Source organism: Manduca sexta, chromosome 25 (assembly GCF_014839805.1).
Source record: "Manduca sexta isolate Smith_Timp_Sample1 chromosome 25, JHU_Msex_v1.0, whole genome shotgun sequence".
Taxonomy (NCBI): domain Eukaryota; kingdom Metazoa; phylum Arthropoda; class Insecta; order Lepidoptera; family Sphingidae; genus Manduca; species Manduca sexta.
Window position 1 is genome coordinate 3850735 of NC_051139.1, and position 21208 is coordinate 3871942.

The window sequence follows — 21208 nt, forward strand, 5'->3', positions numbered from 1 at the left end:
ACGTAGCTGCAATACTAAAATGATAACTGACTATTATAATTAATCTAGATTATATTTGGGCTAGCCTTATTTATTATTATCTCGTTTTTTTTATATGTAGATGCATACTACATTTTTCTCGTTTTTCCAGGATAATAATAATAATAAAAATAGGATTAGCCCTGTATTATATACTGTCCTACTGCTGAGCACGGGCCTCCTCTACTACTGAGACGAATCAGGCTAAGGCCTGATTCGTCTCAGTAAGGTCTCGGACTAAGGTCCACCACGCTGGCCTAGTGCTGATTCGCAGACTTCACATACCCTCAAATTTCGTATTGAAAAGTTCTCAGGTATATAGGTTTCCTCACGATGTTTTCCTTCACCGTCAAAGCAAGTGATAATACACAAAGTATACACACATAATTTTATAAAAGTCAGAGGTTTGAGTTCCACACCCAACAAGGCTATCGCTGCTTCATGATTCTTTAAAATATATTTTGTGAAGCGCTTTTTGCATTCCCATAATAAAAACAAAGAACAAAGTGAACCTTAATCGCATCCAAACCACATCATCCGCTACGTCGTAGAACACGTAGCAAGTAGCTGTAGTAGAGGCAACATTAGGTATATGGAGCGCGGAAGTGTTGGCGCGTACAAACTGCCGTCAAGTCGACTGTTGTGTTTACACTACATTTTGCATCACTAACGACTACCTATTATGTTCACTCGTTGCAAAAAGCTCTTTTAAACTTCGGGGAACTGATCTGGAAGTTTAAGACTGCATTAGAGGGTTTTTGGACGATCTTTAAAATTTGGTAATTTTATAGTATTTATTAAGATTAAACGGGTATTTTTTACCGTGGAATTTATATTTATTTATAAAAAAAATGTACATATAACGTCCTATCCAAAGCCTGTCTTAGCTATTTGGGTACCCCTATTCTGACGACACATTTTTTAAATCGCAAACAAGTCTAGATAGCATGCCCGAAATTTCATTCACGCCACTGGTCACTATCCCTAACCTAGCCTATTGCCACGTGCAACTGTCTCTAACACGGGTGCTTGAGTTGGTAGACGCTCATTAATAATATTTCGCTTCTTCTTCTTCAGCTTTTAAAAGTCTACTGCTAAAAATTTCTGCTCTAAATATTCCTCCAGTAGCTAGGCCAATGGTGTAATGGCATTACTCAAAAATCAAGAAATATGAACACGCTTTCACCCCCGAAGATGTAGGCAGTGGTGTACTACTGGTTGTAACCAAGGCACCGACTTTTCGCCATGAGCTTCGTCCCTAATATTAATGAAACTAATAGTCATATACTGATATTCTATGTGGCCTTCTTTACAATGTAGCATAAATATCATCAAAATAAATACGTAGCAATTTGTTTGAAGGTCAAACGGAACGACAGTAACATTTCAGATTATACCTTGTACAGAGATTACGCGAGTTACGGAAAGTAAACTTTATTTGTATCGCGCAATAATCTTGGATACTTTCAACTCTCATAACACTTTCTAACACGTTGCGAATAAACGTAAAATTGTATGAAACACATTGTTGGTAATATTTTTTATAACTGCGTTATAAAAAGGTTCAAATCAAAAATTCTTTTTTTTTATTACTTTGAAAGACGAGACGAGCTTGCCGTTCGCCTGATGGTAAGCGATACGAACGCCCATAAACAGTAGAAACACCATCCAACACATTGAAATACAAAGTATTGTTTGGTATTCTACTGCGCTCGCCATACTGAGACATGCTAAGTCTTATTATGTCCAGTAGGTACACTGGCTACAATCCTTCAAACCTGAACACAACAGTGACTACACACTGCTGCTTGGACGCAGAAATAGACATTGCGGTGTTACCTACCCAGTCGGACTCTCACATATAAGAGACCTACCACCAGTGAATTTATTTATTCAACAGTTTCCCAAACTAAACTATAATAGAAAGTTTAAAATGTTGATAAAAAAATGTTCTGCCACGATCCCATTAAAGCTAAATCATCAATCTAATTATGTTTTAATATAACCCAAATATCCCTGAAATAAATAACCGTAGAACAAAAGCTTTTTAAGATTAGCCACGTTTAATGTTTATGTATAAGCACAATTTTCTAAAACAATGAATAAAGTCTAATTTTCCAACTTTTTATCTCTAAAGAACACAGCTAGACTATCTGACGTAAATTTGATACCACTTTGTACAATATTCTCTATACAATATAATAGTCAAGAATCTCAAAGGCGTCTAATGTAGAGGAAAATACGTAATAAACTAGTTCTCAAAATATATATTCCGTCGCATGGCAACAGTGTGTAAATTAAGTAAGCCCTATAACAGCGAGAATACAATCTATTCGGCTTAGATTAAGCAAGTAATAAGATATTACGTAATATTATCAAACAGGAGAATTGTTTGTGTATAAATGTTTAGTAGTTTGATATTTATAATAGTTAGATATCTGACATTCTTAGTAAACGCCAGGTCAGAAATACCCTGAACCGGCGGGAATGCATGAAGATTAATGAAGGTGGAGGAAGCGCAGAAGTATGCCAGAATCAAAGTGGCAGTCTATAGTCTCTGACTACCTATTTGGAATAGAGGCGTGATACTATGTATGTGTGTAAATATTTAGTATTTATAGATTACTATCTTTACTGGTAGGATATTTGTGTACGCCCGGATCTCAACCACCGCGCACGTGGTCCAAAACCTAGTACCCGTCTATGGCCTGCTCAATTATGTTGCGTTCCGGAGTCAGTCGAAATATACCCGGTCTCAAACAGGTTACCAAATTTGTATCGATTGGCGAGAGTAATGCCGTCAATAGTCTATCTGGACTCTACATCGTTTACCATCAGATGCTGTGGAGTCACTTTGCTGAGCCCATAGCAAAGAAGAGAAAACCTTCTTCAATTTTACTTCTATGCTAGCTATACCCAGTCTCAAACAGGTCACCAAATTTGTATCGATTGGAGAGAGTAATCCCGTCAATAGTCTATCTGGACTCTACATCGTTTACCATCAGATGCTGTGGAGTCCGTGCTGAGCCCGTAGAAAAGAAGAGAAAACCTTCTTCTACAGTTTTACTTCTTTGCTAGCCTCAACAAGGTTGGGCATATATTGAGATATCAGTGGCGAAAGGTCCATATAACCCAATTTCTGTTGGCTTCTCTTTCGCAAATTTCACGTAAAATCTTTTTAACATATTATGCACATTAGTACTTATATATCGTGTCGAGTTCTCTTTACTAAAATGTCACCCTACGCCACTGAGCCTCATACATTTTTAGTTGTGTAAATAATTTCTCTTGGTATATTGCCCGGTCGTCTGCCTGACCCTCGACCCTCGGAAAATGCAATCCCAAGTAAATCATGTTATAAGAATTCAAAGTTACTCAACTTAACATCTAATCCCCTTTAATTCACGAAGTTACTCAACTATATATCGAATCTAACCTCCTTTAAATTTACAAAGTTACTCAACTCAATATCGAATCTAACCTTTTAATTTACAAAGTTACTTAACTAAATATCGAATGTAACCCCCTTTAAATTCTACACTGTCACTAATAATATGAGACCTTAAGAATAGATTCTAAATAGCACCCATTAACATTTAAGATATCAAGACTGTATTCAAGAAAAGAAATAACGAGAAACCTTACATCGTAGGACATGTAGTCTTGAATAAAGATGTTTATCAGCAGATAAAAATCTTAATTCGAAAGACAACACGTACGCTGAACTATACGTATAATATGTAAAGAACCAAGAGTATGTATAGAATATAATTAAATATAGGTATACATAGGATGTTTTGTCACATGTACCACGATGTCTTTAAATTGTTATTAGAAAGTGTTATTAGAAAATAGCAAATGTCCATTAATGGATAATCGTGAAACGTCTACATTATATGGCTTAAATCAAATAACTATGGGACAAAAGTTGGTCAGGCAGAGAACAATAATGTAATAATTCAAATAGGTCACTTTAATAAATTCAAATGTTAATATCGCCAGTTCATTCCGCTAAAGGCAAAGTAACCTCAAGTTACAAGATTGAAGCTCGAGCGAACTATATTAATTTTTCCCGGTACTGACCAGGTGACTGAACGTTTATTGCCGTCAAATTGTGTTCCCACCCCTGGGCAGAGGGGGACGCGCCCAGGGGATGTAATCACTGCCAGGAATGTCCCGCAAAGTCGGCAAGGGACTGAGGCGGACCGCCGGATCATAAAGTGTAATTAAATGGGAGACTTGATCGATGGCAGTTTGAAACTGTGTAGAATATTCAGGTGTTTGTATGGTGTTTTGTTAACACGTGTTTTGGAATGTTAGCATGGCCATGTTGGGTTATGGTCATGTGATATAGCCTTGTAAACAATTGATGTATCAGGCAACAACATAGTTGTATAATATACATGGAATTTCGTGGTATTAATGTACTATCTTCCAACTGTAGTTTGAATATTATTGTACGTAGTACATTTATAATTAAAATGTAATGGGTAAATAAAAAATATTAAGCTTTATTCTATGTCACATAAAGGGTAAGTCTGGGACAGATAGTCACACAGGGGTGTATTGGGATTGTATTATGGGAAGGTTTATTGAGAGGACTATAACTGACTGAGATAGATCTAAGTCCAGCTGTGGGCACTCCTGGTTAAATTAATCGTTAAAATTACTTTTAAACAAATTTATTTTTAGTACGTGTCTCATAATTTTGCGATTTAAATTGTTACGTAATAAAAGTTATTATTCTTTGATAATTACTTATATTATATTCTATATAATGTATATACGTCCAGCATCTTGACACGGGCAAAAAATCCACATAACAATTTATTTTTACTATTCCGACAATGTTTTTTGAAGTCTGAATGTTACATAGCGTTTGTCCCCACATTTCACAAGAAATGTAAATTACAATTCGTTTGTTTAAAGAAACAAATGAAGAGGGAAATAGGGCGTATCACAAAGGGACGAGCCGTGAGTGCGGTGCGTGTGACAGGAGGCAAGCTCGCCTCCGGAGCGACGCGAACCTCCGCAGGATACGGTGAAAAATACAAAAGCTTCTAGGGCAAGAGTTTTGTTTTTTTTTGCTTAAGCGCTATTTCTTACACATGGATATTTCAAAATGTTACATATATAAAAATGCCTTTCGTTTACTTTATAAACAGCCTTGGTGCTGTAATTGTAATGCGTGATACTACCGCGTTGGGGTCCTAGACTCCCTGGTCTGGCCAATCAGAGACAAACATACTACGTAAAAATCACAATAAATGATTTCTTAACTCTGACTGTCTCTACAATTAATACTAACCACTCTTTAATGCATAAAATACATAAATACACAGTGGAATTAATTAAGCTTAAGAAAATACAACAATTAAAAAAGTTTTTATCCGTCCCTTTAGTGCAAGCTATTTTATTTAAATGTGAACAATGGTAGAGACCGCCGTAGCCTCGTAGCGGTGTAGCGCGCTACGAACAATATGGCACGTCGGGGACGTCGAGCGCTACGCTACACGCTGCACAAACCCGTGCACTATATCTTCTAGTTTATGGGTTTTCATAACAAGGGGCTCTACGCTATAACATGTACATGTGTGAATGTTGTAGAGATTAGACTTTTATGAAGCTTTCAAGCTTATTTTAATGAATCTTCCTAATTAAAGGTATAATTTGTATGCCAAAATCTTTACCACTAGGTCAAAAAGGTGACACGAAATTTGTATAATATTATCTTTTCTTAATATTGAGAAATATCATGTACATAACAACTAACAAGTGATCTCGAGGCATATTATAAAGAAAACTACTAAAGAATACAACCTTATTACTGACATTTTACTTAACTAAGTAGTAACTTAAATATGAATAATTAGCTATTCCTCGAGCATTGTACTCGGCCAAAAATATAATTCAAAATATTCAAAATATATTAAATGTAAGACTACTTATCCAAAAAAGCAGAATCTAATTAAAACGTGAATAAATATAATTAGCTAAGGCCCTTTGTCTCCACGGGCAACGTGCTATACAATGAATTTCTTAATTATTTTATTCTCGGAATTAATAAAATTTCTGAATTAAATAGGAAGCGTTAACAATGGTATTAGTCTTAAGATGGAATTACATTATTGACTGTCCCCGGTAGCGTAGTTTTAATGCGTACGCGGTACAAGCACTACTTCGGCGCTGAGGTTCCGGGTTCAAACCGCGGGTCGGGCCAAAAATAACTGTAAATGGGTTTTTTCATCTTACAAATCTCTCAGTTCAGAGGCAGGATGTTGGCGGTATGACAGCCCCGTGTGTTGGAAAGTACATACAGTTGGTCTCAACGGACTACGAGAGTAAAGAAGCAGAGAGTGCACCAATGTACAACGCACAAACTTGAGCACTGTAATTTCTCTTGGCTGATCTCCGTTGATATTGCTGCCATAACCGAAATTCGACTAGAAGGGATTCATTCATTCACATTTTTTATAAGTTTTCCTTACGTAAGATACCTATGTACATCAGACGATAATTGTAACACGCAATAATAACGGATGTAGCTGTAATAAACTCACAAATTTGCTTATATTTTTGTAAATTAATTTATTATGCAAATCCTACGAATGTAATCCGGCTTAAATTTATTTACTTATGTACCCCACCATCGAGTAACAAAGAATAGATAAATAAATAATTCTTTATTGAACACCACATGAGTAAAAGAAAAACACAACATACTTATAAAACCATATCTAGTGTATAGGCGATCTTATCGCTAAGAGCGATCTCTTCCACACAACCATATAGTTACTACAATTAAAATCATATGACACATATCTAGTAAGACCATAAAGATAAGAATAGTACTAAATCGAACCTGCATTGGAGTACATTTTAAGCAAGTGCAATAAAAACGACCGATTTATTCCCTCTCACATCACTAAATTCTCCTTATCCAAGACTAATAGAGGAAGGCCTTTGCCCAAAAATTTATTGACGTATATAAAATATATGTATCTATATCTATACTATTATATAAAGCTGAAGAGTTTGTTTGTTTGTTTGTTTGTTTGTTTGTTTGTTTGTTTGTTTGTTTGTTTGTTTGTTTGTTTGTTTGAACGCGCTAATCTCAGGAACTACCAGTCCAAATTGAAAAATTCTTTTTGCGTTGGATAGCCCTTTGTTCGTGGAGTGCTATAGGCTATATATCATCACGCTATACCCAATGGGAGCGGGGCAGTAATGGCTAATCTCAGGAACTACCGGTCCAAACTGAAAAATTCTTTTTGTGTTGGATAGCTCTTTATTAATGTAGTGCTATAGGCTATATATCATCACGCTATGACCAATAGGAGCGGAGCAGTAATGGATAATCTCAGGAACTACCGGTTCGAACTGAAAAATTCTTTTTGTGTTGGATAGTTCTTTATTCGTGGAGTACTATGGGGTATATATCGTCACGCTATGACCAATAGGAGCGGAGCAGTAATGGCTAATCTCAGGAACTATCAGATCGAACTGAAAAATATTTTTGTGTTGGATAGCACTTTGTTCCTGGAGTGCTATAGGCTATATATCATCACGCTATGACCAATCGGAGCGGAGCAGTAATGAAACATGTTGCAAAAACGGGGAAAAATTAGTTTTGAGAGCTTCCGTTGCGTGCGCTGCGTAAACGGTTAAAGTTATGCAACAATGATGTATGACGGGATTATTCCCCTTAAAAAGTTCTAAAAATCTATACTATTATATAAAGCTGAAGAGTTTGTTTGTTTGTTTGTTTGTTTGGACGCGCTAATCTCAGGAACTACCGGTCCAAACTGAAAAGTTCTTTTTGCGTTGGATAGCCCTTTGTTCGTGGAGTGCTATAGGCTATATATCATCACGCTATACCCAATAGGAGCGGAGCAGTCATGGCTAATCTCAGGAACTACCGGTCCAAACTGAAAAATATTTTTGCGTTAGATAGCCCTTTGTTAGTGGAGTGCTATAGGCTATATATCATCACGCTATACCCAATAGGAGCGGAGCAGTAATGGCTAATCTCAGGAACTACCGGTCCAAACTGAAAAATCTTTTGCGTTGGATAGCCCTTTGTTCGTGGAGTACTATAGGCTATATATCATCACGCTATACCCAATGGGAGCGGAGCAGTAATGGCTAATCTCAGGAACTACCGATTCGAACAGAAAATTTTTTTTTGTGTTGAATAGCCCTTTGTTTGTGGAGTGCTCTAAGTTATATATCATCACGCTATGACCAATAGGAACGGAGCAGTAATGAAACATGTTGAAAAACGGGAACAATTTATTAGTTTTGAGAACTTCCGTTGCGTGCGCTGCGTAAACGGTTAAAGTTATGCAACAATGATGTATGACGGGATTGTTCCTCTTAAAAAGTTCTAAAAAATATATTATAAAACAAAGCCCTCCGCTGTATCTGTCTGCCTGAACGTGTTAAACTCAAAAACTACCCAACGTATTAAGATGAAATTTGGTATGGAGACAGTGTTAGACCCTGCGAAGAACATAGGCTCCCGGGAAACTACTATTTTTATAACGGAAAACTAGCCTGAAAAACTTTATAACGCGGGCGGAGCCGCGGGCAAAAGCTAGTTTCTAATAAAGCACATAATACAAAATATACGACCGGGCAACGTCTCGCGCGTAATTTGGAAGAAAGCTAATACAATTTCCTCCGAAGTATAAAATAAATATAGAGCGCGAGCGCGCGTGTATCAAAATTGATGAGTGCACATGAGCCTGTAACGTGACAGGGGTGGATCTAGGGCACTTACCAAGGGCCCATTGAGGTACTCTTAAAATCTAGCATTTAAGCCGGTTTTATACTACAAAACATAAATTTCAGCATGTATACCTTACACATTTTTAAGGTAGTATAACTATACTTAACACTGAAGCTCGTAGCAAACACATTGTAGGGCAAATATCAAATGATGGTAAAATTCTTTGCAATCGTGACTCATTACCACAAACTACTATGAAGGTATTTCTATTAGCGCAGTGGTCACTAATTGGGTTCAAAATATAAGGTACTGTCTCCTAAGCATAGCAGAGTATAATAATAACATCAATCCTGCATTATATACTGTCCCCCCATTTAGGCATGGGCATAGCACGGATTGGTAGACTTCACATACTCTTAAAATTCTATATATACGCACTTTTCCTCACGATATTTTCCTTCGCCATTTAAGCAAGCAAGCAGAGCATGTAAGCCTTTAAAGTAAGCTTCAGCTGCTCTCATGCATAAAAAATAAAACCCAAATTCTTCCTTAAATACGGTCCTGTACCCCAAACTGGGCCTTTGTTCAATTTGCAGTCTGTACACTGTACACGTGTTATTATTTCATTCGTTCATTCCGTTCTTATTTTCACTTACATTTTTGAGGTGTTCTATAATATGTGCATCGGGTTTAAATTATTTAAGTGAACTGATGAGCCGTCGGGCTGACATCAAAAGTAGAGCAAATCGTTTCTACAATATCCGTGCATAAATATGACACGTGTTATTTTTGGGATAAGAAAAGGTAAAAAGGTAATGTGATGATTATTTTACATCATACTACGGTGTAATTATAATATTTCACGAATAAAGCATTTTGCCGCAAAAATTATCAAATTTCATAAATTGAGTCACGCGTGGAAATATTTTCTTGATCAACACTTCTTACGAACATTTTGACTTAGTATACCACAATCAGATTTTATTCTAGCACAGCAAAGTGACTTTACTAAACCTCATGTTAAAATAAATGAATGTAAGTATCATTAAAATAAAACAAATTAAGATTTTTTGTGATTAGTTGTTTGATTTTTACTCCCGACATTTCGAAGACTATGCAGCCTTCATGGCGTGACCATGAAGACGGACTGAAGTGTTTGTTGGTCGTACCACAATTTAAAATAAAAAAATCAACAATTTAAAGTCCATTGACTAGCTTATATTCAACTTCCAAACAACATGAACATAACACATACGCCTAACCAAAAGAAATTAATCATTATAATTATTAACTAAAATGCAAATAGCAGTCTCATCCGACAAAATACAAATTCTATGAAAGATATTAAAATATATTAATAATAAAAATATAATCATATTACTTCTATAGCAAATATCGGTGATTCTTTTAAAATATCTTAATAAAATGAGGATAAGCCAATACTGTGATTCAGAATTTCCGAAGTACTCACATGATACTAAGCACAGAAATTGTAAGCGTTTCAGGAAACGCAACGAGCGAAGTGATGGCTGTTACCGAAATGAGCGGAATAAGCTTCGAAGCATTAGATGCGGTGGACCCGGCTACTGAGCCAGAAACTGAGATCGCTTTTGAAAATGTGGATGTACTTCCGGTTCCAAATTTAAATCAAAGATTTGGAAACGTTATTGCAATGCGTGTTGGACCATGAAATTGAAAGATAAAATGTTTAAGTGTAATGCACGTGAAAATAAATATTCTATGTGAAAATTAATAATATTATTAACAAAAATGAAGATGTAGATTGCTGCATTTTGAAATGAAATGAATTATTTTGAACCCGTAAAATGTTATACATTATTTAGATTCCGTCAATATTAACTCTACCACCAGTTCGGAAAGCAGTTCTCACCAGGCAAGAACGAGCAAGAAATTCTGGTGTTGCTCTTTTCAAAATCAGTTTAAGGTATTATTATATTTGGTAACAATATAGATCTTAATTTAATTTCTTTCTGTACTTTAACTGTCTACTCCATTTAGATATTCTAACTGTCTTAACATATTTAATACTCCATATTTGAATAGTTAAATATATCATCAACGTCCTTTGTAGGCCGGCAGGTCCCGATTCGATGATCCGTTCAGATCCTTAAGGGAGTTGGTAAAGGTCTTACAGAATCGACCCTCGATTACTTACGCATCCCACCCTCGAACCTTAGAACAGATCAGTCCGCAAATCCCCGGATTTGTCCGTTTTGTAAGACTGGGAAGGGTATTCAATAGTATTTAGATAAAATCCAAGCAACGTCTATCAAAATTTCAATTTTTAATAATCATCCAGATAGTTTATAAATTCGAAAACTAGTTTTACTTCGACATCATAAGGATTGAAGTTCCACATTACACCCTTCGTCACTTTCTTACTCAATTTTATAATTAATCCAAGAAATAACCACAATTTTTTAATTTCTATTTCATGTGATATGAAATAGGTCAAAACAATATATTCAATCCAAATAAAATTTTAATAGTTGTTTCCAACGTTGTCAATTTGAATATGCGTTCGACCTTCGCATTACTTCTGCTTACATCAGCCCTTCCCCTGAACGATATTACCACATATTTTGTAAAAACTTATTCGGAACACTATTACAGGGTAATAAGGTCTCAATTCCCACCACCTTATTAAGTTTATCGAGGTCAAGATCTAAGGGACTTTGTTATGTAGATGAAAACTTTTGTAGTTCCTTTATAGTCTTGAAGAAAATTAAGTTGAGTTCTCATTTTGTACTATAATATAAGCCAATGTAAAAATAGGAAAATAAACAAGATTTCTTCTTTTACAACTTTAGGGCACGATATATTTGGAAGTAGATGCTGTCTCTATAATCTATAAATATTATTATAAAACAAAGTCCCCTTTTCAGTCTGTCTGTATGTTATCGATTTTTATGAAATTTGGTATGGATATAGTTTAAGACCTAAGGAAGGTTATAGGCTACTTTCTATCCCGGGAAAAAATATAGCGGGCTTTTTATCCCGGAAGACTTCTTCACGCGGGCGAAGCCGAGCAAAAGCTAGTATAATATAAAGTATTGTACTCCAATCATAATACGTAGGTACGTCGTACCAGGTTCCAATCCCAGATCGGGCAAAGTGATATTGTGTCTTTCTACTCAGTACCAACCCGGAGTCTGAATTTGTGTACAATATGGCAATTGTAAGCGGCGATAGCCTAGTTGGGTGTGGAACGGACTGCCGAGACGAATATTCGCAGGTTCAAATCCCAAAGGCACACAACTCTGACTTATCTAAAAAATCATGTGTGTATTCTTTGTGAATTTATCGTTCGCTTTAACGGTGAAGAAAAACATCGAGAGGAAACCTACACATCTGAGAGATTCTCTATAGGAATTTCGAAGGTGTGTGAAGTCTACCAATCCGCACTAGGCCAGCGTGGTGGACTAAGGCCTAATCCCTCTCAGTAGTAGAGGAGGCCCGTGCTCAGCAGTGGGCAAGTATATAATACAGGGCTGATATTATTATTATTATTATTATTATATTATGGCAATTCCGGCCCTATCATGGGACGGAAATGTGGGTGTAGTAGATGCACCTCTGCCTACCCCTTCGTGTTTAAAGGAGGGATGTGTATATTATAATGTCAAACGTGTGTGTTTATTGATGTTGTGAGCGTGATAGGATAAACATCTCCCTCACGTCGATCGCCAATATGTAAACACATGTATTCAGATTTGAATAAAATTTAAACCATACAAAACATTATAGATAACGAAACAAATTTTACAATTTTAAATCTAATCTAAATACATACATCACGCATTTATCCCCGAACAGGTAGGCAGAGTCACAACCAAGGCACCAACTTTTCGCCAAGTGTTCCGTCCCATAATGTGATAGGGGGCGATCCTATCGCCACATCAGGCACAAATTCTAGACTCCGGGCTGATACTGAGCAGAAAAACCCAAATAACCTAATCTAAATATTCTAAACAAATATTAAAATTTTAAACCTAATGTAAATCTATAGAAATATTTGTCTCCTATAAATAGAAATTCAATACAATTCCATGGGCGAAGCGAAAAAATTTAAGGTCCTCAGCGGTGCAGCTATTTTGATAGAAATAGTTTGGGTGTACTGCACCTACCCGGCCAATATTAGCAATCCTTCCACCCTCACCTACCGCCTCGCACCACCCCGCGCCGCCTTTTTTCGGCTCAAAAATACGGAAATTGAATTGAAGATTAAAATATTCTTTGCATTCTCTTCTTGATAATACGATATCTCTTTATTTGCAAGAGAAATATCAAATTTTACTTTGATAGCGTATTTATCAAAGACCATTCAAAATTCACTATGTGATATTTATACACACATGTTATTATAAATTGTATTCATATTCTGATTTATATTTTTTATAAGTCCTATATGAATATATTTATGCTAGTATCAGATCAGACACGGTAATTTTACATATTGTATTTTTTTTTTGCTTGAATGAAGAGACGAGCTTGCCATTCGCCTGGTGGTAAGCGATGCGACCGCCCATAAACAATAGAAACATGCAACATCTTGAATTACAAAGTATTGTTTGGTATATCACTGCGCTGGCCGCTGGCATTTATTCAAATTATTCAAATCCAGGTTTACACTTAGACTCGAGTTCTTAAATCATGCGCGCCACTCCGCACACAACCACAAGCTGTCAATATTGACCATACTAAAGTCAGTTTGAATGGATTGCAGTTCAATTCAGTTGAACACAGTGAATGTTTGGAACGCCAAATTTAGTACGTAGTACATATATGTCTAGCTCCTACTATTTATATTTAATCGATTTTAGTACAATTGTGGTTTGTTCCCATTATATCGGTATATTTGACCACAGACCACTCACGACCGATTAGTTAGTTGGATAATCATTAAGATATGTTGATTAATAATTAACGTAATCACCTTAATGGGTGAATAGATTTGCGAAATTAGACCGCTAGATAAATATGTATTATTATTGAATATTGTATTATGTACAATCAGGCACAATAGTACAAAAATAGCGGAGTGAATTCAACACGTTGACTTTAATCAAAACTATTTTGTATTTTTAGTTTATTTCAGTAAAGAAGTAAGTTATCCCCGAAGAGGTAGACATAGGCAGCAGATGCACCCACTTTCCGCCTAGCGTATTCCATCCCATGATGTGATAGGAAAACTCACCATATCAGGCATAAATTCCAGACTCCGGTCTGATACTAAGTAGAAAAGTCCGATATCACCTTGCCCGACACAAAGATCGAACCCAAAACATTAACGCAGTCGTACCGCAATACACTACTGAGACAGTCTTCCATACTCATTGACATACATTACCACAATCCCTCAGACACATTTATCTATTCTAAACAGATCCTCATTAACGTATCCTTTATTTAAGAATGAAAAAGAGGGCACATTAACACACAGACATAATTAAAGTAGGGTCTACACTCCAAATAATACGAAAGAGTAATAAAGGCCGCTCGCAATTTCATAGAAACTGATTTGCATGCCAATGGGCGAGCCTAAAACAACCGGGAATATTAATGTGGAAAAAATATTAGGAAATGAGGTGCCGCGGACTCGCAATGAAGTGAAGATGAACGTTGGTTGGACGGTGTTTGAATTCAGAGATTATAGCCATGATGTAGTTCGACAATCGTTATCGCTAATAAAAATCACAAAAAAATATAGAAATGATATATGCTATCGATAAGTGAATCGCATTCGTTATTTTTATAGCGTTGGCCTAAACGATTGAAGATTGGAGTCTACGGCCCCAATTGTAGACTGAATTTATTTTTAAACAAAATTAAATTCTTAAGGAGAAGAAATTTATTGTAAACAAATATATTTAGGCATTAATTTAAAGGGTAAAAAAATCCGAAGAGTTTGAGACCTGTCCAATTCAAGTCCGCTGTACTCAAATAGAATAAATAGCATGGTAGTAAAGAAGCGTATTGGATATATCTCTGTAAAGAGATTTCAGAGATTAGAGCCCTGAATTGAATCTACTACTGGTAGACAGTTAACAACTTACTCTATCCATGTCAAACGGGCTTTAAGTTGGTGATTTATTGGTGATAGAAATAATATAAAAATCTTGAAAATATAATTGCTTCCACTATTGTTGTCCACTCAATCTATCTAACTATAAAACATGCTGCTCAGGTTATGAGTGACGATAGCTTAATTAGGTGTATAAAGGACTGCCGAGACCAAATTCGCAGTCCGGAGGTTCAAATCCCAAGCACACACCCCCCACTTTTCTACTATGTGTGTATTCTTTGTATGTTATCGCTTGCTTTAACGTTGAAGGAAATCATCGTGAGGAAACCTGCGCACCTGAGAAATTCTCTATAGAAATTTTGAGGGTGTGTGAAGTCTACCAATCGGTACAAGGCTAGCGTGGTAGACTAAGGCCTAATCTCTCTTAGTAGTAGAGGAGACCCGTTCCCACCGGTGGAACAGTATATAATACAAGGCTGATATTATTATATTATTTACAGGTCTCATGGATACGGCACCGCGACCTGCACATCCTCACCGTAGGCGGGTATACGTACACGTCCGACCAGCGGTTCCAGGCGACGCACTCGCCGCACACGGACGACTGGACGCTGCATATCAAATGGGCGCAGCAGCGAGACGCAGGCGTGTACGAGTGCCAGGTATCCACTCAGCCGGTGCGATCGTTCTTCGTCACGCTGCACGTTGTTGGTGAGTCTATGTATTACATTTGAGTATAAAATCAAAGACAGCAATCTGGCGGATGAGTCTATGTATTAAATTTAAGTTTAAAATCAAAGACAGCAATGTGACGTATTTTTAGAGATGCAATTTTACTTATATGTTGTTGCTGTGTACTGTGTAGTCGTTTATGTTGTTTAATATCTGATGGGTATTTCTTTTGATATAAATATAGTAAATACATAATACGTCATCTAAAATTTATCTAAATGCTGATGGCTGACTTTTGATTTTTATGACACTCATTTGGCCTGATTTATAGTTTTTTTTCAAGTTTAAGTAAAAATAAGACTTACTGCAATAAAAGCATCGTAATTTAGGTTAAAGTCACAATAAATGTGACTATCCGTGCAGAATCTGACTAAGGCTTTAATGTACAATATGAATGATAAGATGCCTTAATTTACGGCTAAAAGACGTCTCCGAATCTGACTCTTTTTAAACATATGCGTATATCTATATAATTCAAAAGTATATATAATTCCACGTTTATAACCAACATTGTTATTCAAACAGAATAGCGTATATCAAAATACTCACAATTTTTTATGAGTGCGGAATATCCCGATACTAACATACAAGCGGAATACAATTCACCGCGTGCCATGCGGCATACCGCGCTGGGGTGTCTTTATAGAAATATATCAAACGTTCGCCAACAAACGGCAGTATTTGCGCTGGCCACAACTGGCGAGAGCGGACACGCCGCGATAATGCGCCGACCGCGCGGGACTATTGTCACGGAACATTTTAACATATTTATTGGAGCGAATGCGCGTGCTTTGAATTAATCGGAATGGCGCGAGGGACCCGCGGCTATTTTGTTGTAAATTCAGAGATAAAGCGTGGCTAGGTACTAGTCAGTGCTGCCGCCCGCGCCGCTGTCGCCGCACCATTGCCTCTGATTTACTGTTTAATGTAGCCGTTTAACTCGCAGCTACATTTGTACCGGGCATTGCGTTATTTACTAAATTATGTGACAAACGCAATAATATACGGCGTAAAGGAAATTTCATTAGGCTCCACGGCGACCGCGCCGAATAGCTGTTAAACGGATTTCACAAAATTTCCACGTACACTATTATGGAATATTCACGGACGAATAGAATTAGTAAGTATGGATGTGTTGATTAATTTATATTCATATATGATATATGAATATAAAATTCTAGAACTACTTGAAAACAATCATTAGTTTTGACGTAATTTCCCTGAAATGAAACTAGTGACCCGAATTCCAAATATACAAAAAAAATAATGATGCGTGAATTTTAAAACACCTTCTAAACACAAAATTAATACGAGAAAAACTTAAACAAAACTCTTTGACACACTATATTTCAATCGCATTGGCGTAAGTAATGTTTAAAATATCACGAACTAACGGAGCGGGGTAAATGAAATTCTAAATCACTTTGACACGGAACCTTTTAGTGCTGACCCAACTTGGTAAACTGTGGATATTTGGGGTTACAAATTGTCGGCCGTTGTGTGGACAAGCACTTAGCATAACAAAGTAACACGTAAGATTTCTCTCGGTCGGAGTCCCGTTTGGTGTACATTTGTCGGTCGGTGGGGGCGCGCGGGCAGCTGGCGCGGTGCCAGCGCGCAATCCATCCCGTCCACTACGATACTATCGCACCGTGAAAAATACATGCCTCGGTTTGTTCGCAGTGACTGAAGTCATTATTTTACCCAGTAGGCATTGCACTGACGGAATTACAACGCTTTAAATATTATAAAATGTATTCAAATGTTTGTTATACCGCGTGTAATATTAACAAAGCACAATTGCATCAATAAAATAACTCATGTATACGGCATTTAACGGCCAACGCGTTAAATGTATTGTTCTGTCTGAATAATTAATGTTAAGCTGGAATTAGTTAAACGCAAACATTTTCCGTACCTTTTTGTCCCCAACATCTAATGAGTTCTTAATTAACAGAAAAACATAGTGTTTTTATAGCTACATCGTAATTACAATTATCTTTTAATACGACGCGCCCCTAATACTATTAATGACGGCTACGCTTTGAACTATATTTGAATGCCTGTCAAATACATATCATGTGAAATTAATGAGGCATCGTATAGTCGAACTTGGGCATTGACTTTTAAATGAGTTTAGACTTGTTGGAAGGGATAGGCAGACGTGCAATCACTCACTTTTCGCCATGTGTGTTACGTTAGATGATGTGAAAAAGAGTGAGCCTATCGCCATATACACGTATTTCAGACTGCCAGCCTGATACTGAATATAAGAACCTAACATCACTTTTGCCCGACCCGGGAATCGAACCCGAAACCTCAGCACTACAGTCGTACCGTGATACAACTACGCCACCGCGGCAGTCATACTTATTCTCTGTAGTACAACACTACTACACGTGAATTAAATAACCACTTACGCTAACGGTGGTAAATTAGCCATCCTCTCTCCACCGTCTCTCCGCACCCCGCTTTCCGCTCTCAGCACTTTAATTATCCTTTAATTACCTGCTAAGAGGGGTATATTTTAAACAAACCTCTACATGTGATTTATAAATACAAGGCTTAGTTCAAGACCTAATTTATTGCGTGAAATATAGTCTGAAGTAATGAGAAATTCTTTACTTACGACTAGCGATCTGCGACGTAAAATTTATGTTAATTCCAGAAAAAGTTTGTGAATCGAAATGAACGTAATGTGGTGGGTAAGCTATCATTGTTAAGTATCAAGAAAATTTATTCAATACTTAATGTTTGATACGTGCAAAGAGAGATAAGTTTAGTGAACGACTAGAAAACTCGCAAGTCGTTGAAATGTTCATGAAGACTATTATTAAATTAAGAGCTCTATAATGTATTTTAATATGTACGAGTTTAACGATTTTGCTATTAGTGCTATAGTAAATACTTTAAAAAGAAGCTCTTTTGTGAAATCAGCAATAAAATTGGTGAAAAATGGGACAGCAATTCAAATTTCAAATATTGCAATATGTAAAATGGGCGCGGAGTGGGATACACGTTTCATCTCTTTCACAAACATCGCAATTCCTATGACATCACAAAGATATAATTGCGTCTCTTTTTCGTTTTTTGACATTTAGCCCTTCCATCGGCTTTAAAACGTTTATATCTTGTCGCTTCTTAATCGGATTTAGATCGTACTTTCTATATAGATTATAAATGTTGTAAATTTTATCTCTGTTTCATATTTTGTCATCTAGCACTGCCATTGGCTTTCAAACCTTTATCTTTTGGCTTTTAAATCCGATTTTAATCGTGCTTTCTGATAGATTTGAAATATTTAAAATGTAATAATAAACTCATAAAATATTATTTATATTATAGCTTAGTATAGCTTTGTGGTTTTAGGGTTATTGTGTATTTTGATAGTGGTGCGGATACAAAATATGGAGAAAATAACTTTTAATATTCTTCTTCGTCTTTCTAGTTAAAGGTTTTAAAGTTTGTTGAGAGAAAATTCACCGTTTAATTTAACATTTGTGCGGCCGATGCTGCACTGCAAACAATTTCGCGGAGTGAACAAATGTGTGGGATCAGCACTATCCATTAATATTCATATTTTGAATAACCTTCAGATAAACAAATATAATAAAAAGCTCTCGACTACTTCGATAACTGCCTCGGCGTGTTTTATTACGCATGCGGTATGCTAAAGTACTGAAGTCTGGAGTTCAAATCCCGGATCGGGCAAAGTAATTGAAATTATACCCGGCAAATGGCCCACAATTAGATGGGACTTAATATAGCTGGGAAAATATGGATGTGTTACAACTTTGCTTACCTTTGTAATGGAAAATAGGCGTGATTCTATTCATGTATAGAAAAAAATAAAAAAAGAACTCTTGCATTCCGCTTGTCCCAACTTCAACGATAAACAAATTGAAATTAATAAAAAATTTAGGTAATATTCCTAACAAAAAAAATTAACACACCTACGGCTAACGAATTATAAAACAAACTGATTCTGAGAGTGACTGCCTCTGTGACGTAGTTGTAATGCGTACGCGGTACTAACACGACTACCGCGCTGAGGTCCTGGGTTTCGTCGCAGCTCGGAGTCAGGAAGTTGGTGTGATACCCCGTGCTTCGCAAAGCACGTCAAACCGTTGGTCCTGGGCCTGATCTCTCACCGATTCTGTCAATGGACTATGAGAGTGAAGGCACAGAGAGTGCACCTGTGTATTGCGCACACACTTATGCACTATCTCTTGCATACTTAGCTAATCTCCGTTAAAATTAGCCACAATGGCCGATATTCGGTTAGGAAAGAATCAATCACATAAAATATCCTCTGTATTTTTTGTCATTCATTATAATTAAGATATTATACTCTCAACAGATTGCGACGAGATCTACCAGCGAATGTTCTCCGACCAAGGTGTGTTGTTTGATGACGCGTGTCGTGTGTTGTTTCGTGTGGTTCAGGCGATCCTGTTGCTTGCATAACCAATTTGCATCTAACTAACGTAAATAGTTCGCGTGTGTGAGTTATAATGCTTAAGAATAATCAATTGTTACCATTTGAGAGGTACACTCAATATTATTTATTTAAATCCTTTGAATACTAAAGTGATACATCTGATAGACTTATCTTAAGGCCAATAACGGATTTACATTTTGTTTGTTTAAATAATTGGCAAGCAAAAATCAGATAGTATTTTTAGAGTATATTTTAGTATTTTATTTTAATTACATAAAATGATTTCTACTTAACACGTTAAAAAAACATTGCTGGTATAATTTAGTAGAAATAAAATATAATACGTACTAACTAACCAACATGTTGGAGATAGGATATATTTTATATCCGCCCGAATAGCGATCACCATACACAAGGTTAAACCTGCCATATTGGCTCACGTAAGTGTGTCGTGTTCCGGGATCAGTCTGTGTATATCCAGTTCCAATAGGCCGGCATAATTGTGTCGACTGTGTAGGGATAATCATCTCTCGTCAGTCAACATTACCACTCTACTTATTAGGTAAGTATGCATGTTAAAATGGGATAACTTTGCCGCGCTCGTATTAAAAACATTACCTATACTTCAAAGTATATAAAAGTCTACTTTATTTTGTTCAAAGATTCTATTTACATTACTCCATATTTGCATAACTATTATTATTCAAGATAATATTTATAACAATTTATTTTAATAAAATATAATCAGCCTGGAACGTGAATCACCGAATATTCGACTACAGACACACACGATTGTAAGCAAATAAAATATGTGCATTAACATAAAGTAACATAAGCGTAGACTAAAGCCAACAGATGTGCGGTTTTAAAGTACTTTGTCAGACCTAAACACAAAGTAAATTTAGCTTACGCCGCAAAAATTACAGCGACCAACACCGAAAGGATCTTAAGGCAAAAATTTAATTAAAACTTGAGAATCTGTTTCTCGCATTTTCTGTACACGTATGTCCATGTGATGTGATGTATATCTTCATTAATGGCCGAAGAATCCACGCGGGCTTTATACGTTACATAGTGTGTTCTGCTGGTGCCGCTATGCTCTATCCCTAAAAGAGTTTTACGTTCATTTTTTGTAGTACTTATTGTAGTTGGTCATGGTATTGCAGCCTATTCGGTGTAAACTGAATTTTGTGACTTAACACCTTTGTAATAAAACTATTTGCGGTTCTTATATTATAAT

At 36.4% G+C, this 21208-nt stretch overlaps 1 long non-coding RNA gene across 1 annotated transcript in view; it reads left to right on the plus strand.

Annotated features, from left to right (window-relative positions):
- LOC115440780 overlaps nucleotides 1-19926 on the plus strand; it is a 278641-nt gene extending 258715 nt beyond the window's left edge. The window contains exons 2-3 of the long non-coding RNA XR_005113003.1: nucleotides 15296-15506; nucleotides 19888-19926. This is a non-coding gene — a long non-coding RNA (uncharacterized LOC115440780). The remainder of the gene's footprint in view (nucleotides 1-15295; nucleotides 15507-19887) is intronic.
- Nucleotides 19927-21208: the final 1282 nt, after the last annotated feature.